Source organism: Fukomys damarensis, unplaced genomic scaffold, assembly GCF_012274545.1.
Source record: "Fukomys damarensis isolate Sample0158 unplaced genomic scaffold, DMR_v1.0_HiC HiC_scaffold_24, whole genome shotgun sequence".
Taxonomy (NCBI): domain Eukaryota; kingdom Metazoa; phylum Chordata; class Mammalia; order Rodentia; family Bathyergidae; genus Fukomys; species Fukomys damarensis.
This window is the reverse complement of record NW_022900936.1, coordinates 60,989,173-61,015,525: the sequence shown is the minus strand read 5'-3', so window position 1 is coordinate 61,015,525 and position 26,353 is coordinate 60,989,173. Positions and strand designations below refer to the sequence as shown.

General features: G+C 39.4%; 1 protein-coding gene and 1 long non-coding RNA gene across 2 annotated transcripts in view; one reads left to right on the top strand and one right to left on the bottom strand.

Annotated features, from left to right (window-relative positions):
- Positions 1–26,353, top strand: part of Lsamp (limbic system associated membrane protein) — a 1,351,571-nt gene that overhangs the window by 269,153 nt on the left and 1,056,065 nt on the right. The gene's annotated exons all lie outside the window — the stretch shown is intronic.
- On the bottom strand, positions 9,530–26,127 carry LOC104866206. The gene is made up of 5 exons (XR_781378.1): positions 26,005–26,127; positions 22,685–22,905; positions 12,536–12,622; positions 9,972–10,041; positions 9,530–9,773 (listed from the first exon to the last, which is right to left on the bottom strand). It is a non-coding gene; the product is annotated as an uncharacterized LOC104866206 (long non-coding RNA).

Here is a 26,353-nt window from a genome sequence, read left to right as displayed (position 1 = left end):
CACAAAGCAGTGCCCAGTGGTGGGAGGTCAAGACAGGAAATTGTACAGAAATTTGTACATATTGGAAAACTGCCAAACTTGGAAAAGAAGCTCTGAAATAAGGGAGAAATAATTTTCCATTTCTTTTTCACATTTCAAATCCTTTACTTTTATGTCTGATTATTTTGGTGGGTGAGTCATTTCCTATTTGCAAAAAAAATCTAAGTTGCCCCTCCCCTTAGCGGGGCTTGGTAAGGATCCCTGAAGTGCTAATCCTGTGCTCGAAAGCAAGAAGTAGGGAATTGTAGATTTCAGTCCTCTGATTATTCCTCTGGTACAGACCAGTTCCTGACTCACTCTGCCGAACCCCAGGATCCATGGATGGAATTTAGAAGCCACAGCTCTTGTCTGCCTCCTTGTCCAAAGATTAATGAAATATGCCAATTCTTTTTTATATTTCTTTTCAAAAAACATTTCTGATTTTTTATTAGTGTATGTTAAGTATAAGCATTAATGAATTTCATTTTGGCAGATTTGTAGTCTCCATAATATATTTTAATCAAGTCCCCTATCACTTGCTTGCCCTATCCTCCATACTAGTTTGACGTTTTCAGAGGTTTGGTGTTTATAATGTATTGCGAAGATAACCCTTACACTCATGTTCCTTTCTTCCCTTCCTTCTGTCTAATGATACCCTCCTTTCTACTTTCTTGTCATATTAGATTTCACATACTATTGAGAAGAGGAACTTTAGCATCTTCAAATCTGTATTCTGTTGCTTAGGAGAAATTCTTCCTTAGGCATAATTTAAATCAAACAGTCTGCATAATTAACTTATTAATTTACACTCATTAGAAATGGAAATAAGGAATATTAGCTCTTTGTGGTTATTTCTATAGTAATCAGATTCATGAATTGTTAGAGGTTTTGTGGTGAGAATTTCTAAGACCACCATATAACACTTCCCCTAGAGGAAGAATTGCTTCTCCAGTATTTGCAGCCAATGGTCACAGAATCTAATTATACAGAATTAAGTCTTCTACAAACAGCTACTTCCATTTTGCTCCAGGTCTTACTTTTGGAAACTTTCTTCTCATCCATCCATAGCTATTTAAAAATACAGACTAAGATTTGCTCTTCTTTACTAAGGACAAATATTTATCATGTCTTCCTTCCCATCCCACTCTCCAACCTGTTCCCCTAAGTAATCTTTTGTTTCTTTTACCATTATATCTCAAGCTAGGAGACAATAATGAATTCTCCTTGCTATCCTCTGGACTCATCCCAGCCTGTCAATCACTCCTTTAATACAGTGGTGCCAAAGGAACATGATATGATCGGAGGAGTATTGCTTGCACAGAACAGGAGGCTGGATAACCTAGGTGAATGGGATAGTAATCTTTCTGTCTTCCTATTTTGCCCATTGTGAGTCTTTAATTTGCCTTGAAATCTGAATTATCCAAATTCATCAAGAAATGGTATGTGAAGTTCAGTCATTACAGACTGAGGGCCTTTGAAGCTAGAGGAGTATATAGTGATTATTTTATCTGACTGTTTCATTTTACAGATGGAGGGAAAGTTTATTTTTCCCATGAAGTTTATTGGTACATATAAATTAAACAGTACAGTTACATTTATCACTGGGACCTTGTACCTTTACATGATATGTCTTATCTGTGTGTCATTTTACAGATGGAGGGAAAGTTTATTTTTCCCATGAAGTTTATTGGTACATATAAATTAAACAGTACAGTTACATTTATCACTGGGACCTTGTACCTTTACATGATATGTCTTGGTTGTTGTTTTTTCCCCAAACCCCTGCTCTCCCTTCACCCCCTTCACCCTTCCCTATTTGCAAAGACTTTGTTGTCATGGTTTCATTATTTTTCTTTTTCCATATTTCCTTTCCCCTCTCCTTCCCACTTCCCCTTTAGCCATTTTATTCCTATTTCATTCTATCAATTATACCATTCGAACCTTATTTACGCTTTTAGTTTTTCACACCAGAGAAACTATTCGGTATTTACTCAAGTGGGTCCTATTTATTTCACTTAAGAATAGACCCTCAATGTGCATCCATTTAGCTATAAGTGTTTCTAGTTTCTCATTCTTTATGGCTGAGTTGTACTCTATCTTATAGAAAACACACATCTTCTTTATCCAGTCTCCAATTGATGGGTATTTGGGTTGTTTCCAAGTTGTAGCTATTACAAACGGTGCCACTATAAATATGGGTGCACATATATCACTGTGGTATGATTCTTTTAATTCTTTTGGAAAGATACACAGCAGAGGGATAGCTGGGTCAAATGCAAACTCTAATCCTAGTCCTTTGAGGTATCTCCTATTGATTTCCACAGTGGTTGCACCAGTCTGTAGTCCCACCAACAGTGAAGTGGGGTTCATTTCTCCCCACAGCCTGGAGGGAAAGTTTTACAGGATATATAGATCAGGAGGGCTTTCTGAAAATTCACATCTTTCTTACGGGCTATACACAAAGAAACAAAGGCCTGAGGCCACATTTCTTTTAATGTCATCTGCAATAACCCAATCCTTTCCGTAGCAACTGTGGTAAGAAGAATAATGACCCTTGAATGATGGCCATGTTCTAAACCTCTGAATCTCTAAATATGTTACCTTAGATGGCAACAAAAGGGACTCTGCCAATATGATTATGTTTGAAAACATTGAGACAAAGAGATTATCCTGAATTATCCAGGGTGCAGAAGGGCACCCAACCTAATTACATGGGTCTCTATATAGAAAACCTTTCCTGGCTGTAATAGAGGAAAATGTAATGAAGGGAGAAGGATCAAAGATATAAGATATTTCTTGTGTTGAAGCTGCAGCACTAGCCCAGGAGCCAAGGAAAGAGGACAACATCTAGAAATCAGAAAAATCCAGGGCATAGATTCTCCCCTAGATTTTCCAGAGAGAAATGCAGCTTCATCAAAACTCTGACCCCACTGAGACATATACTTCTTGGCTTCTGACTTACACAACTCGAAAATGATCAATGTGCATTACTATAAGCCATTGCTGCAATTTGTTATAGCAGCAATGGAAAACCAATACAGCAGAAAAGAACAAATAATGGGCCAAATGTATTCACAACTTTTTAAGATCCAAGCATAAAAATTATGTAATGTGTACACAGCATTACAAAGCCAAATTCCCCTTGTTTGACAGCCATCTCCTCATAATGAGCTGAGCTCTTTTAGAAATTGCATTAACAACTCAGGGTACCATTTAGTCATTATTGCTTCAGTGCACTAGCTGTTATCCCACTGATGATGGCCTAAATCTCCTAAGTTACTCCCGGGGAATTGCTCCTGTACTGGGAAAACTATCAATTTAGATTAATCTTTCATATGATCACTTTTAGAAAGCATGTTTGTTAAGCATTTTGGAAGCCTCTCTATTTTACACCTGGGTTCTCATGGCACTTGCTTCCATAATAAAGGCCAAAATAGGTTTTTAACACAAGTTAGAGTTTTATTAATTTAGCAAATGCTTGGAGACAGCACAATTTTTACCAAGAAGTTGGGAGCAACAGAGATAGCTTTGGAGGCTTTTTCCAAAATGCGTTGGCACAAATGCACTGCCACCTGGGTACTGCTTCAGGGACCTGGGGCAGAGACGTTGTTACATTCGGAGGTCCAAGCTGTCCTCCAATGAGAAAATGGTCCTTGTCAGTTATTGTATAATTATTTTTAGCTAGTTACCAAACATGTACTTGTATTTTTACATGGAATTGTCAGAACTGCACAAGGAACGCATGTGAAGTCGTATTTCAGAAATGAGGAAATAAACTCAGGTAGCAGAAGGCATTTACTAAGGCTCACTCCTTTATGGCGGCTGAAATGGGATCACATGCTGGCCAGTCTACCCCAAAAGACACACTGCTGTGTTCCCCCATGTTGCTTTTGTGTAACTGGATACCAACCCAGACTTGTTTGGGCAATCACAAGTCTATTCATCTCATCATCCCACATGGACTCTGGAGCATGAAGGGGAATTCAATAAAGTTTATTTAATGGCTAAATAAAGGAGTGAGTGAAACATACAGGTGATGTGGAAATTTTGTATTTGTATCTTTACAAAATCTGGGAAAACTGGTGTTTTAAGAAAGTCACTATAGCTGGGTGTGGTGGTACATGCCTGTAATCCCAGCACTCAGAAGGCTGAGGCAGGAGGATCACTGTGAGTTCAAGACCAGCCTGGGGTACATAGTGAGTTCCAGGTCAGTGTCAACTATATAGTGAGACCCTGTCTCAAAAAACCAAAAGAAAAAAGAAAAGAAAAGAAAAGAAAAGAAAGTCATTATAAACAGCTAATTATATTTTAAAAATAAATAAATAAACCAAACTTTAAAAGATATGCGTAAATTTGGTATCCATCTTTCACCTTGTCTCCCACAGTCAGATAGACACACAGGAGGGCGCTTGTGCACAAAGGAATGTGGTGAGCAGATTCACTTTACAGCAGTGCTTGCCTCTGTAATGTGACCACTTCATGTCTCTGCACAGACCAGAAAAGGAGAGAGGATCCTGGGACAGAGGAGAGAGATAGCATGGATGTTACCATATGAGTAGGCTTCAACACTTGCTTTAGAGCAGTTTTGACACAGGGTTGGAAACTTGGGCCACTGTAAGTTTTGTGTGATGGGTAAGGCCTAAGTAAGTCAAAGAAAAAAGTCAGGGCATTGAACTCCTTTCATGCCGTTTTTCGAACTGTTTATAATGAATATGATTTTTTAAGCAAGCAGAATCCCATTTTTAGAGAGGAAGTTCAATTAGAGCCTAGCATGTAAAACATAAAAGAAGAAGCGATGCTTTGGATGAAGTAGGAATAAGGGGCCCAGAGAGCTCCCCACTCCACTTCCTGCTCATCATCACTATTGAAATTTGTGACGGTTTGGATCTACATGCCTCCCTAAAGCCTCAGTGGTCAAAGGTGGCTATTTCAGAAGTGGCTGAATCTAGAGTGTGTGTTGCTGAGATTAAGGGTGTGTGATTACTCACCCAGTCCACTGTTTGGTTTGGCACTGCCCTAATCCCAGTAGTCTGGATAAGATAAAAGGGGGGGAAAGAAGCTGTTAATGTTCCCTTGTGGCTTGTGCTATGACGGGCATCATGACCTGTTTCTCCTCTGTTCCACTCTGCCTTGGAGCCAGCCGATTATGGACTGAAACCTCAACGAACGGTGCGGTAAATAAACCCTTTCCTTTGTAACTTTGGGTGTCAGGCATTTTGTGTCAGCAATGAAAAAAAGTAGCTGACACAAAATCCTAGTGCTCTTGAAAGTCTGTTATAAAAACTAATATATTAATATTTCTACTTTTCTGAAGAATTCTCCAAACTATAGTGAGCAGTAGAAAAAAGTTGTTCAGGATTTGCTGTAACATGACTTTGACTCATTATATACTTTGTAACTTTGGGTGTCAGGCATTTTGTGTCAGCAATGAAAAAAAGTAGCTGACACAAAATCCTAGTGCTCTTGAAAGTCTGTTATAAAAACTAATATATTAATATTTCTACTTTTCTGAAGAATTCTCCAAACTATAGTGAGCAGTAGAAAAAAGTTGTTCAGGATTTGCTGTAACATGACTTTGACTCATTATATATAAATTACCTGGAGAGCCCAGGTATTAAAGTGAGGTGACTGTGCCTAGATAGGGTTAGTCTAATGCACATGGAGACTTTTTTGGGGGGCGCTGTGGATGTTATTTTGAATGTAATGTATCTGAAACTTAGCAGGGCGAACACAAAGAAGATAGATTCTTTTGCTTTGGATATTCTCAATACAGATTTGTGGGATAGTAGCTGAGGTTAGGTTCGCTGTTCTCCATTGAAAAGCAGCAAGAATAAAGTTAAAATGTAATAAATGTCTTTAAAAGAAAATTATAATTGATATATTTTCTGCCCCTTCATTATTTGTTTTCAATAGTGAAGTAAAATAATAAGGTTTAAAGCAGATTTTTAGCTATGGCTTTTAGAGACTTCAGATAAATGCTCAAAAATATAACACATTCTCTAGCTAATTTCATGGACTATTTATTGAATAATTATTAAATGTCAGACAACTATAAAATAGATTATTAGTTATTATGCAAGGCAATCCTCACAGCAACCTTGACAGGACTTACAATTATTATTTTCACTTACAGAATGGAAAACTGATATTAACAGAGGTCAAGGAACTTGTCCAAAATCACCAAGTTCATAAATGTTGAGGCTTAATTTTTAGATCAACTTTCCCCTGTTCTAGATCTCTATGTCCCGGAGCTCCCCCAACCAGTGTCAGCACATAATTTTTGAAGAATTCACAGTGTTTTATTTTGTTAGACAATTATGCCAAACTACAGTGAAAGCACATCTAATACTTTATCACAGGAAAAAATTATTCTACCTTATCCCCACCGTGGGGAAAGACCTGACCTCAGTAAGACAATCACTTCTCATTTTTCTATATGACACATTCATTTTCTACAACCCCAAACTGTTCCCACTGACTGGATTTTAATGTAACTTCTTATACACTTCTCTGTGGACCAGGAAATCAGACTCTTTGATAAAGAACATGGTGCCCATTAGTTTGAAAAACCCATCTGTATCACTGAAGTCCACTTCTATTTAATCTATGGCACCATTACTTCAGTCTCCATTTCTTCAGTTGTTTCATCGTTTTTTCAGTTGTTTCCATGATGATGAAACTGCCCCACATTCCTCTGAAATCCAGTGAACGCTTTCACCCCTGGCCAGAAGGGCTGCAGCTGCAGTGGAGTGCACCTTTGGGAGGCTGGGGAACTGCACGCTGAAGAGAAACAGCAGCCACACAGAAAAGATCCCCAGTGTGGCAGCTGCTTGTGGTACTCTTTGATGCCTTGCATGGAAGGGTGCAAGAACATTATATAAACAAATGAACTCAGGAGATCATTGCATCCCACTGACTTACGTTATTGTGGAAATACGATGCGCCAGCTGGACCAAGCAAAACTAGACACTGCCTTTTAGGTTCCATAGTGATTCTCAGTTGCCTGAAATCAGGACAGAGTTTCCTGACCTAATCAGTGATGGGAATGATACCTTCTACATTAAGATATCACACTCAGAAAGCCACCAAGTAAAGAGAAGCAGTCCAAACTCATCTCAGTAAGTAAGTACAGCCTTGTTATTTTTTGCCTTCTCTTCCTCTTCCAGAGGCACCAAAATATATTTTCTGTGCTTTCACACTCAGAAGAACACGTGGGTGGTGAGCAATCTGTTATGCGCAAGGACTGAGAAACTCCATCTGAAAGGGCAGAGTAGGTGGTGGAAGGAGGCCAGCACCCAAGACATTGTAAGAGCATCTCACAGAGTGTTCAAAGTCAGGAATAATTTTATTGTTCTTTACAGAAACAATGAAGTAGCTTCCTCTCTGCAGGTGTATTGAGCTGTCCTCACATAAAACCCAAGTGTGAATTCAAACCTGCCTTTCCCCATCCATTCTTCATTTTCTCTTCCTAAGCTCTGCAAATTCTTTTGTCCATGTTATTTCACAGACCTTCTCCCAGCCAGGGACATCTCCTTGCCCTTCTGAGCTACAGAGTATTTGCAGTGCTTCACTGAATTGGCCTTTCTGACTTACTTTGTTTAGTGCAAACATTGTCTGTAGTGATTGTAAGCCTCCTAAGTCGCTGGCTTTTGATTCATGAGAGGCTGGAAGGATGGGTTGGAAAATATTCTTTTAAGAAACCTGCCGTGCTAAATATAAAGCAGCTAAACTGGGACCAAAGTCTGCATACAAACCTATGACTGGCTAATGGACAGCTGTTCTCATTTTCATTTGAATTTTCAATACTTGATGTTATTCAAGTTTTGAAAATCAGTCTGTATGCTGTCCCAAAAAGTGCCTAACAAACAAATTGCTTAAGATCTGGGGGTTGTAGGGGATAAAACTACATTTACAACATGTTTATCAAAAAAGAAATCAGAAGACAAGGAAAAATAAACTTTTAAAAAGCCCTGCAAGTTTTGGTTCTTCAGAAAAATCACTTTAGCAATGATTAGGACAGAAATTACAAGAATAGAATGAATAGCAAGCAAGAAGCACTTACCTATTTTAGGAATAATGAAGAAAAAGCACTATGGAGACACTTGTCATTGCATAGCCTTTTTAGAGAAAGAGGCCTCCTTTAACAAGGAGGTTTGTAAGTAACTGTGACATTCTGCACATACCCAATTCTCTAACAAATATTGGGATGTAGACAGTGACTGGGCATTTCTTTAGAAAGCAGCTGTGGTTTAGAAGTGAACTATTTTAAATCATGAAAGAAAGTATCCAAGACAAAAGACTTTGGCTAGAAAAGACAAGAAGCTGCTTTCTCTCCTTTACTGGAACAGCCAATGTAGTAAAACAAAGCAAAACAAACCCCCAAACCCAAGGAAATAAAAAGAATCCTATGTGTTAAATGAGAAGGGGATCAAGAGACGGAAGGAGGGACAAGGAGGGGAAAGAAAGGGGCTGAAAAAATCCAATGCAATGTACATGGCCCAAATCCACAAAAGGAATGTAAACATACCTACGACATGTATGTTGAAATAAATAAATATAAATAAATAAATACTTCAAGATAAGGGAGTGGATGGGAGAATAACTAGGGATTGTCATTAATTTTTTTTTGCATTCTTTTAGGTTTATATCTTCCAACCCTAAAATATCAGGTCACTAAGGGAAGGAGATAGTTCTCATTCAACATGATCATAAAAAGTGTGGTTTTCTTCCTTTTATTTGGTGGATTTGCAGTGCTGAGTATATGATGAAGTGTCTATTTTAATAAGCTGCTATTTTAATTTATTTTGATGAGAATTTTTTATACTTTCCAAGTGTTTGCATCTTGTTTTTGAAGGAAGGACTCAGTAGTGAAGAGAATCATGATGAGCTAATTTTTTAAAATTAATTTTATTGGTACATTTAAGGTATACAATATGATGACATTCATCATTGGGAATTTGCACCTTCACATAGTCCATCTTGGTTCTTTTTTCCCCATTCCCCTGACCTCCTTTCCACCTCTCCACCCCTCCCTATCTACAAAGAATTTGCTTCATTGTTTTTCTTTTTCTCATATTAGGATCTACAGTTCCCAAACCATAAGACATCGGGGATATATTCTGTCAACAGTGGAAGTAATCACATGCCCTAGTGATTACAGAATGGAACTGTAGGACTCTTCTTTATGGGAAAGCACTGAAACACTGAATTTCTTGCAGACCTGAGTGGTCCTCTAGTCTCTCACATCTGGGGGTCAAACTTGATTTCCAGTAGGATTTACCAGAGAGCCTTTCTGTTTTTGTACCTACCCATGGAAGATATGACTGATGATCCACAAAGTTTTATTCTTTGAAGCCAACTCTGAAGTGAAATGTTTTTTGAGTCATCCTATACCTTTTATAGCCTTCTTTTTCAAGTAAGCACTGATATTTACCTGCTCATGTGACTGCATTTCTTTGCTAGAAGAGAGCTGGGAAAGGCTCACCTCCCGAAGGGCTTTCATTTGGGGGGAGGGGTTTGGGGGAGTGGTATCGGGGATCGAACTCAGAACCTTGTGCTTGTGAAGTAGATGGCAGAACCACTGAGCTAAATCCCCAGCCCCTTGAAGGGCTTTCATCAAAAACTGGATGGATGGTTCTGCTACTGTGTGCCTCTGCTTTTAATTTTTATGTCTGAATTATGAAATGCAACCTCTACCAGCCACTGCCAGGAGCTGCAAACATTAATATTGATGTCCAGAAAGGTTGGGAGTCCAGCTGAAAGATAATTTAAAGAGGAGAATTATAAGGGAAAGCATCCCAGTAAATAAATCCACTATACAGTTCACTTACTCTTTCACTCCAAAGTTGAAAGGGAACTTATTTTTCAAGGAAGAGACAAATCCACATAAGATTTGAACCCACTTTGTCTGGCAATCTAGTCACTATGTTTCCATTCTACATTCACCCACTTACCTGTCATCAACAACGTGTATGGTTGACCCGGGATGAACATATCAAGGTTTGTATTGTAGCAGCCAAGGATCTAAATTGTAAAAATAAAGGTGGAGGAAAGACAGATGGGGGTAAGGAAAGCAGATTTGGTCATAACATCAGTTCCCTTGCAACTTTAATCTTCCTTATAACCAACCACATCAATGTACAGCAGACAAATTGTCCCTTTGTTGTTTAGGAACCATCTGCTGAGCCTCAGGCAAATTTTACATTGCATTGCAATTTCAGTTGTGACCTAAAAATGAGAAGAAATTCTGTGGTTCTTACCCTTCTGTTTGGCATTCAAAGGGATGGCCATAAAGTAGAGACATAAATAAAGCAAAACTCACAGGAGACAAACACACAATGCTTAGATCTCCCTCTGGCCTGAGCTTTGCACAGCTGTGCTGCTGGTCACCAACTGGACAGAGGACTAATGTGGAGAGTGATTGCCAACCGGCAGGCCCAGCTCCTGTCCTCGGTGGAGCAGAGAATTGCTTCTCTGCCATTTTCAAGTATGACTGGCAAATCACATTGCTTGATTTTTAATCGGGAACAAAGGTTAGGAATTGTCATGTAAAAGTCAGAACAGTTGTCTTTGGGGGGAAAAATTAAAAAAACCAAGATAAGAATTGAAGACCAAGATACCTCTGATTCTAACTTCATTTTCATAGAGCTGGGGATGTGGTCAGTAGTAGAGTACTTGCCTAGCATGTGCAGAGCTCTGGGTTGATCCCTATAAATCCATAGGATCTCACTTTCAATAATTAGTTTCTCTGTTTCTTCTTTTCCTTTCAAGGATTTAATAAGGATAGATTACAATATCTCACTCAGAGTCTAATCAAATGGAGGCAAATATAAAACAATTGAAACTGTGTAAACATACACAGCTTGAGTAAATTAATGCTTAGATATATATACAAAAAGTCTTTAGAATGAAGGCGTAAATCAGAATTGCCTTCAGAGAAGATGAGTGTCTTAAAGCATGCAATAAATGTGTTTTAATTGTGCAGACTGGAGGACTCGAACATCACAAAGGAATCCACCATCCCTGAGTATTTGGTTTGCGCACCCCTCATTTTATCACAGTACATAAAAGAAGCTTGTAGGGTTCTGGCTTGGTCTAATGGTCAGATCGTCAACTGGACTGCTTAACATTAGCAATATGAATTACTGGCTGAGATGACTGCATGTTTTCCTACCACTGGTCAAGACGATCCACTTTAGCACCTGCAGGCAAAACTCTGTGAGATTCCCCCATACAGACCAGTATTAACCTCAGCCATCCATGTAAATTGCTGGGTGCTTGTGTTGAAATGCAGATTCTGATAAACTAGACTTGGCATAGGACTTGAGCATCTGCATTTCCTATTGATGTCTGTGTTACTTGTCTGGGAGCACACTCTGAAGAGCAGTGGTACAGAAATAGCAGTGAATTCCTTTATACAGCTCTGAAAATGTTTGTGTCAACATGGTATGTGTGTATGATGATGGGGCATTAAAATTGCAGAGCCAAATGTCTTCTAAAAGCCCAAATTGTGCATGGATTCTGTAGCATTTGACACTCAAAGCTCCCTACTAAACAATGGCACAGCATTTTGGTCAAAATCTGGAAGTTGCGCACGGGGGCCATCTGTGACACTGTTATTATCCCCCCCCCAATTGTAGTAGAGAAAAAAATCTTGGATTGCTTTATTAGGTGCATGAGGACTAAAAATTTGATTTTCTTTTCTGTAGCAGTAAAATTGTGTACAGCATCCCTTCCGAACTTGTTGCTGCATGTTTGGTGCAGTTTCTGCAAAGCTGCTTCAGGGTCTTTCAGAAACCTATCTAGACCTAGTCACAAGGGATTCTGTTTTAACAGCTCTTTCAAAGTGTAGTTACTAACCTTTTCTAGTACTTTATTTCACATTTCAGCATTTCTGTTGCTTTTGTTGCTACTCTTAGCATTTAGCAGTTCAACAATGATTTTTTTTTTAATACCTACTTTGTGCAAAAAAGCTCCCAGGGACTCTGAAGATGCATTAAACATGATCAAGCCAACCTGGGTTCAATTTCCAGCTTTACCATGCTTAGCTACTTAACTTTGGGCATGTTTATATAGGCTTTGCCTCATCTGTAAGATGAGGAAAATAATTTCTACTTATGTTGTAAGATTGCAAATGGTAATTTAAATAAGTCTTTAGCATGAGATACAAAAGAACTAAAAAAAACTTGTGGTAGTGATTATATTATTATGATGTCCACTCAAAGACTATCAAAACTTAGCATGGGACCCAAATTTTTCTGCAAATGTCACAATATCTCATTGTATAAAACATTCTGAGATGTAAATAAACAAAATGCTTTGGAGAGCTTGATTGTATTGCTGTTTCTGATAGCTTGTAGAGCTAACGTACTGTTCAGCAATCTTGGTTAATATTCAGTGCAAGGATTTTATTTGAAAGAAAATGACAAGGGAAGCAAAGGCTTAAATTTATAAAATAAATGAGGATGCCAAAAGGAGCTTCTGCAAACATGCAAAGTTTAAATCACTGAAGTCTTACCTCATTCTTCATTTCTTCCTTGAATTAGATCAAATAACATATTGATATCAAGCAGTAATATTTCTTTGGTTTCCTTAACTTTAGTTTCTGAAGAAAAGAGAATTGCCAAGGTAAGGTGAACTTTCAAAATAAAGTTCTGGTGGCCTAAGAAAGCAGAGTTCATCTGTATCACACTATGATCCCAGAACCAAATTAGGCACTCAAATATTTATTGAACTGAGTTGAACTACATTTTTCAATCGTGGTGAAAATATTTATCTCATATGAAAAATATCTTGCACTTCAGATTATAATATTTGTAATACTTCAAAACCAGAGTAAATCCTGAGATTCACTTAAGAAAGCTCAGTTTGTTTTACAAGGTATTGGGATATTTGCCAATGGAAGAAGGCCCGACTCACTGGGTGGGGACTGTTTGAAGTCTGCTTTTTGCAATTAGCTTATGGAAGGATATTTATGGAAATCAACACTGTCAGAAACTACTTAGGTGGCATAGACAGCAACATAACCTTCTGAAAAGGTGACTCAACTACATGTGTGAAGTCAAACAAGTGATTTCACTTTTGGGGGGCCTTCAGTTTTCCTATGAGTAAAACTGGAAGATTGTTCCAAAACGCATGTATATTTCTGTGGATATACTTATTATTACTGTATCTTCGAATGGGTAAGGCAATTTGTCATATAATATTTATATCTTTGAGCTATTTTTCAATCCAAGAACTATCTATAATCTATAGAAATGGTCGTTCTTAAATCACAGAAGCAAGCACAATAACTAGTATTAGTTACAAAAAGTAGTTAATGACATTTTCAGACCCAATTATTATTTTCTAATTTTATAATAAGGAAACATATAGGGAAGGTAAGTTATTGAAAGTCATACAGCTAGAAAGGGATTTTGGATCAGAGCCTGTTTATTATATTCCAAACTTTGAACCTTCATGCCATGCTGACACCTTCTATGCTTTCTTTGATGATAGATGAGCAAGTTAAGACATAAAAGCCATAGAAACACTTTCTCCAGAGATGTCAAGCAGATCCCACTGCTGCCAACAGAATAAATGTATTAGTAAAAGTGAGTAATAACAGAGTTATACCAATAGAAGAATTAAAATTTCCAGTCAGGCAAAACTGAGTTCTAAATGTGAGGTGTACCATTTCTTGGACCTAGGACCTTTAATTAGTCATTTAACTTTATTGTACCCCTGTAAAATGGTGATATGTGATAAACTTCTCAGAATTATTGTGCAGGTTAAATGACTTAACAAAAAATGTGGAGTACCTCTACCTTTGGGGGAGGGAAAAGATCATGAAAGGCTCACAAGAGTAGAAATTATATATGGGAAATGGTTTTTGCCACAGTCGCTGAGAATGCACTTGTTGTTATTATTCTTTGGACACCTCCTCTCCCATCTGGTTTATAAACTTCTTGAAAATAAAGACAGGCCTGGTTATGGTTTCACTATCTGGAATAGCCAGGAGACACTCAAACAGAACAGCCACAAGCCTTATTAAATGTGTCAAGAGTGATATTTGGAGGATATCCTTGCATTTATCTCTGTCCATTGGAATGGAATACAGAGAGGCTAGAAAAGAGGAGATTAGCTGGTGTAGAGGAGAGAAATACTTCCATTTTAATCCTACTAAGTCAGCAGGTCAGAGCTTGTATTGATTCTCTTTTTAAAAAGAATATTAATTTTCCCTAAAAAAATGTGGGTGAAAGACTGAACAAATTAGACCTTGGATTTATTTACTAAGATGCAGACTCTGATTATTCTCTTCTTTAAATCATCTTGCTGTCATACTGCAGGTTTTTGAAACATTAATATTAATGTTGCCTGCTTCTGGCAGAGCTGGATAGATGTGGCATTTTGTAATTCAGAAGTAAAAGTGAGAAGAGCATCACAATTTAAACTCTAATGCTTTTATTGTATCATACGAGGAAGGAAATGTTTAAATATATAAAGTTAGACAACGATTAACATTTCTTAAGATAAGTAATTTCTTGCAAAACAAAAAAGTTCTAGGCTTTTATTTGGACAAAAAGATGCTCAATATCCCATCTCAGTTCTGATCACACTTGGACATAGTTTTAATGCGGGTTTATTTTGGGGGTCGCATTATCTTTTCATTTATTCACTGAATAAATTTGTATTGAGCTCAAGCCGGAAATGGTTAGGAACAAAACAATCTCTGCCAACAGGCACAATTGAAAACTTCTCTTCTTGGTTTAAAAGAAACCAGCAACAAAAAGCCAAGTTTTGATTTGTTCAATCACCCAATAATTGAGCATATATGTAAATCAGCTACTGCGCTGAACATTGAGTTCTTTACCAACGACTAACGACCGTCCTACAGGGATCTCAGTCTAGTGGCATACAAAGTGAAAATAGTAATAAAAGGTGTGCTGAATAGTAGTAAAGCTAGGGAAATGCAGGGAGAGGGGGACTAGAAATGTCTTTCAGCACAGAAAGCACCATACAAAAAAAGAAGGGAGGTGACAGAGAGCTCAGCGGTCGCTGGGAGGGAAATGAAGCCATATACAACCTGTTTCAGCAAAGGCAAGGATTCAGGCAGCCGACGGAAAGGTGCAGGAGGTTAGAGAGATAAGCAAATTCTAGATTGTGCAAGCCAGGTCAAAGAATTTGAACTCAACCCCTACTTGCAGTAAAAGCCCCTCCCTTGCCCAGATCTATCTCATTCTTCCTTGTCTCTGTGCCTGTAGTGCCTGGAGTAGTAGTAAAGCTAGGGAAATGCAGGAAGAGGGGGACTAGAAATGTCTTTCAGCACAGAAAGCACCATACAAAAAAAGATGGGAGGTGACAGAGAGCTCAGCGGTCGCTGGGAGGGAAATGAAGCCATATACAGCGTGTTTCAGGAAAGGCAAGGATTCAGGCAGCCGACGGAAAGGTGCAGGAGGTTAGAGAGATAAGCAAGTTCTAGATTGTGCAAGCCAGGTCAAAGAATTTGAACTCAACCCCTACTTGCAATAAAAGCCCCTCCCTTGCCCAGATCTATCTCATTCTTCCTTGTCTCTGTGCCTGTAGTGCCTGGCAGAGGCTGATCGCATCCACAAGGAGTGAATGCAGAAGCTCGATGTGTGAGGGAGAGAGGTGGCTTTTAGGGAATGGTGTTGACATGACTGAGTTTTTCATGTGTAGAAAGTGTCCTTGTTGTCTGGAGGCTGTGTTCATTGGGAGCAAGGTGGGAGTTGAGGAACCTTGTTTGCAGACCCTTGCATCAATTCTAACAAAAATAGATGGTAGTTTGAACCAGGGAGGAAGCAGTAAGAAAGGGCCTTTCTGCTACTGGGAATAGGAACATTTTGTCAGTTTTCTGTGCAGTCTTTGTATAGTTGGGTTTTTATTTCTAATTTGTGGTTGGTTGGTTGGTTGGTGGGTTGTATTTTTGTAGCATTCTAGAATCTTTATTTCTTCTTATTTTTACCTCTTCCTCCAAAGTGTTCCCCCACCTCCCAAAGGAGCATGTTTGGTCTCCAGTTCTAATGTGGTAACCCCGCAGACACTCTCAGGCAAGTCGCACTCTACTAACTGCGCATTAATTCTTCCTTGTCTCTGTGCCTGTAGTGCCTGGCAGAGGCTGATCGTATCCACAAGGAGTGAATGCTCTAGAAGCTCGATGTGTGTGGGAGAGAGGTGGGTTTTAGGGAATGGTGTTGACATGACTGAGTTTTTCATGTGTAGAAAGTGTCCTTGTTGTCTGGAACATCCACAAGGAGTGAATGCAGAAGCTCGATGTGTGAGGGAGAGAGGTGGCTTTTAGGGAATGGTGTTGACATGACTGAGTTTTTCATGTGTAGAAAGTGTCCTTGTTGTCTGGAGGCTGTGTTCATTGGGAGCAAGGTGGGAGTTGAGGAACCTTGTTTGCAGACCCTTGCATCAATTCTAACAAAAATAGATGGTAGTTTGAACCAGGGAGGAAGCAGTAAGAAAGGGCCTTTCCGCTACTGGGAATAGGAACATTTTGTCAGTTTTCTGTGCAGTATTTGTATAGTTGGGTTTTTATTTCTAACTTGTGGTTGGTTGGTTGGTTGGTGGGTTGTATTTTTGTAGCATTCTAGAATCTTTATTTCTTCTTATTTTTACCTCTTCCTCCAAAGTGTTCCCCCACCTCCCAAAGGAGCATGTTTGGTCTCCAGTTCTAATGTGGTAACCCCGCAGACACTCTCAGGCAAGTCGCACTCTACTAACTGCGCATTATCTCTTGACTCCTCTGTCCCATGAACATTTCCTTTTCTATGCATCTCATTTGGACAATCCGTATTAGTTTGGTTTGGGGCCATATAGATCAGAAGCGCTCGCTCATGCCCTGATCACCATCCAAGTCTTAACTCTCTTCTTCAGACATCGCTTTTCTCTAGTGTGCCAGCTTTACTAGTTACAGAAATGACTGATTGTCACATCATCTCTTAAGCTCCCAAGTGTTCTCTCTGCTGGCTGGCTTATTTCCCACTGATCAAATCAGCATTTGTTGTACTTCCTGGCACTGGCCAGGGAATTTTAAACTCCTTGCAGTAGTAGAAAGTTACTTTCCGTTTAAAGTCCAAGCTAAAAAAAGATTTCCCATTTCAAATTGCCATGTTTATGAACCCCTAAAATTATCCTTGGCGGTGGTCATCATCACATGAGGCATGGATGAGGAATAAAATGTTTTGTGGGTCTCAGCAGAGAGGGTTGGTCATTATCTCCCCTGAAGGATTTTTAATATTTCTAAAGGATTAAACCCTTATGCAGATGATGCAAGTGATGGAGTGTATAACAAAGAAAAAAAATATCCTTTAGCATTTAGCTTTAGTGATGGCCTTGAATGGATAGGGTGTTTGATTAGCAAGCACAGTAGAAAAGAAATTCCTGACAAGGGAAAATGCAAAGACCAAGACAGAGAGGGGAGGAAAGCATGAGGTTGAATAAGATAAGGCCACAGATTCAGTCTGGAGTTGCTTCAGGACATGGAACTACGGAGAGAACTATGGAGAGGTGAAAGTGTGGAGAGTTCTGTGTAAAGGGCTGAAAGTTCTGCTTTTCACCTAACCAAACTACAGGTACAAAGTGGAAAAACAATGCCATGGGTGGGAGCAACCTCCATGTGCTCCAAATAGGGTAGAAACTTTCCAAGAGATGGAGGAGCCTTTCAACCACAGAGTGGGTAAAAAGTTTTGCCAGCTGTTCCTCAGAGAAGGATTGATATCTAGAATATATAAAGAACTAAAAAAAATTGAACCCCCCCCAAATTTAAAACCTTACACAAAAACGGGCATCTGAAATAAATAGATACTTCTCACACAAAGTACAAATGACAACTAAGTATATGAAAAAAATTTTCAGCATTCCTGGTCATTCGAGAGGGGAAAGTTTTACAACATTGAGATTTCAGCTCACTAAAGGAAGAATGGCTATATCAAGAAATCAACCAGTAACAAATGCTGGAAGGTTTTTGGGGAAGAAGGAACTCTTCTCCACTGTAGATGGGCATGTAGACTGGTGCAGCCACTATAGAAATCAGTGTGGAGATACCTCAAAAAGCTAAAGCTAGAAATTACATTTGACCCAGCTATTTTCCCACTTGGTGTCTTGCCAAAAGAAGCAAATGTATCATACCACAATACTATATGCACACCCATGTTTTTAGCCATGCAGTTTGTAATAGCTAACTCTTGGAAACAGCCCAAATGTCCATCAGTAGATTAATGGATAAACATGATGTGGTTATTTTTACACAATGGATAAAGAAGGATAAAGTTGAGGCATTTCCAAGTAAATGGATGCATCTTGAGGCCATGCATTTACGTAAAACAGATGGGTCACACATGTTCAAATATAGCGTTACTTCTCTTGTGCATAAGACCAAAAGTATAAATAAGGACCAAAATGTATGATACATACTGGCGATGGGGAGAAAATGTTCAAATGGGAAGGGGTACAAGGGAGTGGGGGAAAGGAAAAAGAAATAAAATGAATAGAAGAAACAATGAAACAAAACTTTTGTAAATAAGGAAAGGAAAAATGGCTGAAAGGAGGGGAGGAGAATGGGAAAAAAGAATCAGGATATATTACGCACAGGAACAAACTCTCTATGATGAATGTGATCATTATGTATACTGAATATGTACCAATCAAATTGTATTTTACCCATCAAATTTTCAAAACAAAAAGAGATGGGGTCTTTGTCATAAACCTTGATAATTCACACAGTATTCTGCCAGATGGAAGAAGAGCAGGCCTAAATATGGAGAAGTTTGAAAGTACAGGGTGCCTCTGGTAATTTTGAAATAGGTAGATTCAAGAATTGTGCATGCTCGATTCTGTGCACATGACTGCCACCTGGAAAGGCAGAGAGATCAGGTCTTAGAAGAAACCAGAGACCTAGCATACCCAGAGATAAGCTAGGTGCTAAGAGTAACAAGGTAGAAACGTGACTGCTGGCAAGTGTGATGATGCCCTGACCCTCCCTGATGCCTACCAGTGTGCCCTCCATTTGCAAGTTTATGTTCTCTTCTACTCGTGTGTTTCATCATATTTGCTTACTGCCCATCCCGCCACCAGCTTCTGCCCATGAGAATTTAATCTTTGTGTCACTGAGCCACTCATTCTGGCCCTATTGGGCCTTAATTCTGTGTGTGCAGTGAGGCCATGCTAACATGTGCCCTGAGTTCATGAGTCTTTTCAAGCACCGGGAGAGGTTATGAGACCTGGCAAAGAATATTCTTCCTGCTATTTACTCTCCCATGCCAATCAGATGGAGTCTCAGAGAAACCATTGGCTCCAGATCTGTGTCAGGCCACAGGCGGGAGGACGGCAGGACAGTGTGGTGCACAGAAGAGGCTGAGGGCTGAGGTTGGGCTGGTGGGCAGCACCACTGGGCCTACTGAATTAACCCCTACCTGTCATGAGTGGCAGGGGCCAACAATCTGCACTACATGGTTAGTTCAGGAATGCAAATTAAAAGGTTAGTGTGGGGAGGCAATGAATGGGGACCCGGTGGTAGGCAGTGAGAGGGTCTCTCAGTCTCCTTTAGGGCTCTTTCTATATATTCTTGCTTTGTTACACCAAAAGCCTAGTCTCTTAGCACATAACCTATCACAATTATTGGCAGTAATGCAATAATAATAACAATAGCAAGAATAAATATTTTCTATAGAATAGTCAATTTGAGGGGATGTATTTACTGTTATTATTCTTACCAATACACCTCATGCTGGGCATTAATTACTATTTCATGAGTGCTCTATATTCTTTCTTTTAAGGAAAAAGACATTTGTAAAGGGGCTTTTCCCCTCTCTGCACCACTACTGTGAAGCTTAACATTTTTTTTTTTAATAGTAGAAATGTGTCAGACTTAAAGGAGCCTGATATGTGTCATCCCTGGCATGTTGCATTCTCAAATAATGAGTCAGGTAGCTGTAATGTTTTCTCAGTGGCATGTGAGCATAAATTCTGAGTTTCCTTTCATTTATGGAATCCAATCATAAGCTGGGCACCGGCTGGCTTTATTATGACAGGGGTTCCATAATACAAGAACACCAGGGAAGATACTGATCTGGCCCTTTATGGCTCCTTCATACTCTGAAAATCAATAATTCTGTTTGATGGTGCTACATGACAAATGCAAAAAGGAGGCAGAGAGAGCTGTGCTACATTTGGAAATATTTCACTGCTGGATTCATGTTTCAAATAATCAAGGGAAAGTCTTTTAGTGAGCTTCCTACCCTTGGCCATCGCAGGAAATATCAGGAAGACCATTCTAATCAAAGCTAGTACTTGGACTGAGGATGAAAGGTTCTTTTCCTGCTGTTTAAGACAGTCTGTGAACATCTCCAGAAGGGACACAAACCCCAGTTAAGCCTAGTGGTCAATGGAGAGCGCTGCTAGTTGCTGAGACCCAGAGTAGGCTGAAAACTTGTAGGCAGGGGGATTTGTGTGTGTGTGTGTGTGTGTGTGTGTGTGTGTGTGTCTCCCCCCACCCCCCATCATTCTGAAGGTGCAAAGGGGAAGAGAAAGTGGGAGGGGTAAGGTAGGGGAAAAGAAAGAAGGGAATGGAATTAGTATGAGAAAATGAAAAAAATGGAAATAAAGTGTAGATAGAGTGGGGTGAAGGGGTTGAAAGGAAGGCAGGGGAATGGGGAAAAAATAAGAACCCAGATGGATTATGTAAAGGTGCAAATTTCCAATGATGAGTGTCATTATATTGTATACCTTAAATGTACCAATAAAACTGATTTTATAAAAGAAGTCATCCTGATAACTTACCTGGGTAAAGTGACTTGGTAAAAGAAGTTAGTTCCTCTAACACAGTGCTAGGTGAAATTCTGCTTTAGAAAACTACATTATAAATGAGAACTTCATCTGTTTTGTATATTTATTTCTAGATGACTCATGAGTCTTTTCAAGCACCGGGAGAGGTTATGAGACCTGGCAAAGAATAATTCTTCCTGCTATTTACTCTCCCATGCCAATCAGATGGAGTCTCAGAGAAACCATTGGCTCCAAGCCCAGAAATAATACATCATAGATTGTAGATGGTTGTTGAATATAAGGATAGATAAATGGTTTTTGCCATCTAAATTTTTAGCTATGATTGATTTGTCATATAAAATTATTATTTTAAAGAGATAGTGAGGGCTGGGGATGTAGATCAGCAGTACTGCCCCTGCCTTGTAAGTGCAAGGTCCTGAGTTTGATCTCTGGTGCTAAAAAAAAAAAGTGTACAAAAGAGAAATTGAGCTGATAGTTATTATTGACTTAATAGATAGAATAAGGCTGTGGCTATGAGATGGAACCTGACTTGATTTCCTAAGAGTGGAGGTGGGCAGGATTATTAGGATAAGGTCAAGCAGGTAGGGTTTAAAGAAAAACAGATAAGTATGCGATATTTGTGCTTTGGTAGTAATCAGAGCAAAAAATAGGATTCTCGTGCTGCCAAGGAAATATCAAGTAGGTAAGGACTTCTACCTCTGTCCTGCTCCACTTCTGCATGGACACGAACAGCTCAAGTTGTCTACTACACATCCCTTCAAAGACTTTGCAGCATCCCAGCATCCCAATGTGAGACAATGGGACTGAGAAGTGCCAAGATCTTTGTTGGATGTAAAATTGGAAAGTGGGCTTAGGGGGCATAGATTGCAAGCTTGTGGTCTCCTCCACCCAATTTCCTATCTGGTATGAGATCTAGGCTCAGCAGCAGGAACCAGCACATCCATATTCACCAGGACCGTTAGCACCTGCGTTGGTTGCAACCACTCAAAATACACTGTATTTTCACCTAAACGTGCACCTGGGGTTCTTATCAATGGGATGGCACCTGTCAGCAGAACTGAGGGGGGCCTCTGAGGAGACATTCAGACTTCCTCCCACAAGCATAGAGTTTTTCATAATCAAAATAATCTTTGTAATAGTTCACATATTGACTACATTTCTTCATTTCTGTTTTCGTATAACTCTCTGCATCTCATATAAAGAAAACTTCTTGATTACACCTCAGCAAGGCTGGAAAAATAGGAAAACTGTATTTAAAAAAAGGAAAGCTTCTTGAATGTCATTTAAATAGTATCTCTAAATGCTGTTTTCTGATCTGTCCAATTGTTATGAACCAAGATATATTTAAAGAGAAAAGCCCACACCTTCCTGGCTGCTACCTTTCAGATTCCACATTACTGGAGCCCAGCAAATTCATTAGCATAGTGCCCAGCCCAAGGGGAGCGGGAGCAAGGTCCCAAGATAAATGTGACTGCTAAAGGGAACAGGGTTAATTGCCAGCCTCAATGCTTCCACACAGAGAGGCAAGCATGCTTTACCAGCTCACAAAAACATGAAAATCAAATTACCCAGCTAACAGCCTCGATACAGTTTGGATTTTTATCCTTCTCTTTCTAATGTGTACCAACAGATGGAAGGGTTAAAGATGTGACAATTGGCTCAGACGGAATATATCATTTTTTTGAATCTAGAGTGTTTTTAGCATCATCTATAAAATTTGTTGTTTGTTTCATTTTCTTTGTTTGCAGGCTTGGGAAATTAGTTATTTTCTCAGCGAAAATCAGATAGTGGACATAAATCACTGGCTCTCTAGGTCATTCATTTTAAACCATCTCAAAGTTCTTTACACTTCCCAAAGTTCTTATCATGTACTGACCTGGGGAAGAATGAATGGCCATGTTCCCTTTGTAGATAGACAGTTACACAATTTAAAACCTCACCGGACAAGTAATTATACACCGTCTCTCCCTGGCTCCTTCTAGAAGAGGCTGTGTATCAGATGGGGGTGCGGGGTAGAGGCAGGTACCCGCCATCAGATGAGATGCATCCTGTCATGTGCATTTACAAAGGAATCAGTGCTTCCTTTGGAATTTCACACTGCAAGGAACATTTATATGAAAGAAAGAGATAGACATTTATCCTTAACAAAACATAACAAGCATAACAAAATGCACAAAATGATGGAGATATACAGCAATTAATTGGAAAATTAGAGTAATTTGGATCATTGGGTTACACACCAAAGTCATATAAACTCTTCTGGCCAATTATTAAGTATACAAGATGTCTTAAGTATTGGTTTCAGCCTTACTAACATCTTTTTTCACCTGTACAGTTAAACTGTGAGGAAAATCATTCTGCCATTCTCCATGTTTTCTTTCCTTTTTCTTCTTTTGGCATGGGGAGGAGGATGAGGAGAGGACTTAGAATTAGCTAATGTTAGCTCAGTGCTTGGAACATAGCAAGCATATTTTAAACTTTTATCATCATCATTAGTGTTATTATTTCACCTTAAAAGTTTTGATCTAGGTTATGAATTTCTAACCTTTTCATTATTAAACATCTATTTTCCCCAAGAAAGACCTTATATTTGGGAATAGTTTTTATAGTAATATACTGTGTTACTCAAGTAATAATTAAATTATTCTCTGGTATTTAACTATTCAAAAGCATCAAGCTGCCGAGTAGAACTTCAGATGTTTGTGATAATGAATATTAACATACTGAGTTCATATTTGAATTCAAAGTAAAAAAATATTTTAACTAAGTCATACTAAACTATTCAGTCTTATGGTGGATGATTAATGAGCTGGTGTGTAAAAGATTTTAAGAAATAGATATTCAGAGACCCTGGGCTACGACAGACTGAATAGACATTTCAGGGACACTGGAAAGTATCTGTGAAAATCTTGTCATCAAAATAACACTTGAAATTTAGTTTATAACTTCAGAAACTGCATCACAATTAATGCAAGGATGAGAGAGACAATATTTTTACTTGCAATTCAGTCAACAAACATTTATTATGTGTCAAAGCATATGAAGTAATTTGCATATATTAAAAATGACACATTTGAGCTAAGGCAGAAACTATGAGGGAAAAGATCATCAAGCAGTATATATCTGAGTAGAAGAGAACCATAAGCATAAAAGGAGGAAAGAAAAATGGCAAACTTAGCTAATTTACTTTCTTCCCCACTAGAACTGACCAAAATTCAAGGCAGAGTGATCAAGTAATCAGGAACCCTTTACAAATTTAGGAATTATTGCTTTGGGCTAATTATGCCAAAGTGAACTTTTTAAAATCTTTACATTCAGGATGTTTACAAATGGTCTTAGTTACTTTTCTGGTTGTGAATCACCACTTTTCAACATCTCGGTGCATTCAACATACAACTGAGTTCCTCCAGTCTGGTTGACAAAGACAGAACAACACAACTCACTCCAGCCATCTCTGCTGCAAACCCAGAAAGATCTTGGGAACAAGGCAGCTCTGCAGTGTTAGAAATGTGAGCTCTCAGGAAAGGAGAGGCACTTAATTCTTAGCTTCAGAGGCTGTGGATAGAACAGCAGGACCCCGGGGTCACTTTTACATTGTCTCTGGTGCCAGGGACCTCTCCTTTTGTGAGATGTAGTGTTTAGCCACATATCAGCAGTGGAAGGGGTGGGTTTTTGAACCCTAGCACTTACACAGTTGAGCCATCAGCAGAGTTAATGCACAGAGTCAGTGATCGCGAATTGTAAGCCCACCTCAAAGTGTGTGCTTGGAAGAGCCACAATTTAGAGATTTCTTCAATTTGGAAGAAACATTTCCCACATGTACATGTGTCAACCACACTTTTGCAGTTTCTCAAGCATAGCAGAATATTTGTTTTAGAATACCCATTTTCTTCTATGTTCTATAATTCCCCATTTCTGTGTCTCCAAGCACTCAGGAAACGCTTCCAAGTTCTCTGTGCTGAGGAACTGAGTGATGGAGTGTTGATGGAAACCTGAGCCAGCCTTCATGTTGGCCCTCACCAGTGCCTGGGAGGGTCACACTCACCTCCACATTCAATCCGACCCCTGGGAAGCACTCCAGAAGGGGACAGCTAGAGGGAGCTGGTAGCAGGACACACAACAAAGGCTGAGTAGAAGTGCACAGGTGAGATGAAAACGGGGGCAAAGGCAGTGCAAGTTACACAGAGGAGGGATTTCTGGAACTGTAGTAACCCTGTGAGCTTCTGCTGTGTGCTCCTTGTCGTGATGTTTTCAGAAGCAAAAGCTGCTAAAGAGGTGATTTGTCTAGGAAAGTCTTTGTGCCTGGTGTTGAATAACTCGTGTGTGTGTGTGTGTGTGTGTGTGTGTGTGTGTGTGTGTGTGACTGGGGACTGAACCTAGAGCATTCACTTTGCACTGAGCTGCCTCCTTAGCCCTTGGGCTTATTTTGACACAGTCTCACTCAGTTATTCGGGCTGGGTTGGAATTGTAATCCCTTGCCATGGCCTCCCTGAGTGCTGGGATTCCTGACATGAGCCACTACAGCCAGGCTACACTTTGCATTTTACACAAGAAGTAAAGGGAGGATAGTTCCTCCAAAGTCTTATGTTGTAGGTCAAACTTCCAGTATCTCAGAATGTGGATATATTTACAGATATGGACTTTTCAGAAGTGATTAAGTTTTTTAAATGAGATCCTCAGGGTGGACCCTGACCAGTTCTTATGGACACCGGAAATAAGGAAAAGCATAGAGACATCATGGACTGAGTGCTTGTTCAGGGCAAAGACTGTTTGCTCCCCCAGCAGGCAGAGCCCATCTGCAAGCCAAGACAAAGGGCTGAAGAAGAAACCAGGCATTGGCCTTGGAGTCTGAGCCCCCACCCTTGAGAAAACCCTCAAAGGAGGATTTGAGTACAGGCTTGGCATGTTCAAGCAGGGCCTTCGTAAACCAGGGATGTAATCATCTGTGATCTGAGGTGGTTTTAGTTGCTTTGTTTTACAGTCTCACTTTTGGACCTTAAAAGAGTTACAGAAGAAAGCTACTTTGGTAATTTAACAACAGCAACAACAAAATCAAATGTCTGGAAGTTGAAGCCCAGTCGGTGCCATATTTTTTTCAGTGTGCCCTGCATCCTCCCCAAGGCAGGGAAAGATGTGATTTTCCTCTGGCAGGAGAAATAGAACTATCACATTTATGATAAATAAAAATCATTTTACCTTTTACATATTTTCATAATTTCCCCTGCTGCTTCAGCTAATTAATTATCAATGCTATTTGTGTTTAGACAAGAGGGTTCGTCTCCTTCACAGCCCATCTGCTTCTTGGTAACCTTGCTGTGAAGTCATTGCAAGGCAGAGTTGCTGATAAAGCTATCATCGCCATGGCAACCTGCTGCTATGTCACAAATGCAGGACTGTTACCTCACTGAAGTTGAAAGGAGAAATCAAGCTTGTGTCTGTTGTGTGAGGCGATCATCATTTTTAATCAGTCATGTGGTTTGTGAATTCTTTTCAGCAATACAGGAGAGTAGGATCCTTCTTGAAGAACCTTACTACAATAACCTTC